Genomic DNA, 523 nt, shown 5'->3' with positions numbered 1-523 from the left:
TCCTTGTTGCCCCTAATCCCTTCATCCTGCAAGTCACTAGCCCCGGGATTGCGGAGAGCATGTAGCGGGTTGAAAACAAGATTGATGAAGTTTTATTTAAACTTTATTCCATTGTGAATATCTAGCGCATATTATTCAAATTTGTCGGTGCCATTTATTCAGATAATTTACTCCATGAATCCACAGAGTTGATCAAAAATATTTTTGTTTCAAGCTTTCAAACGACCAAGTTCACAGTATTTATCACAGCATCTTTCTCATTTTTCAATTTTTTATTCAATACCAAGGTATCGGTTACTTTTTTTTTTTATATAACAGGTGATTTTGGTCGTTTTCAAAATACATTTAAAATTATTTCTCGACAGATATGTGATCATTTGAGTAAACGGCCCTTCATAGTACACACTTTGTTTTATATTAACATTGATCAATTATGTATAATTATTATAAGAATAAGTTGGTATATTTTAGTGTTTGAATACTCTCTGAACTCTTAAAGTTCTAGTAATACCAATGTTTTAGA

Source organism: Neodiprion virginianus, chromosome 5, assembly GCF_021901495.1.
Source record: "Neodiprion virginianus isolate iyNeoVirg1 chromosome 5, iyNeoVirg1.1, whole genome shotgun sequence".
NCBI classification, from domain to species: Eukaryota; Metazoa; Arthropoda; class Insecta; order Hymenoptera; family Diprionidae; genus Neodiprion; species Neodiprion virginianus.
Note: the sequence above shows the minus strand (reverse complement) of the source record.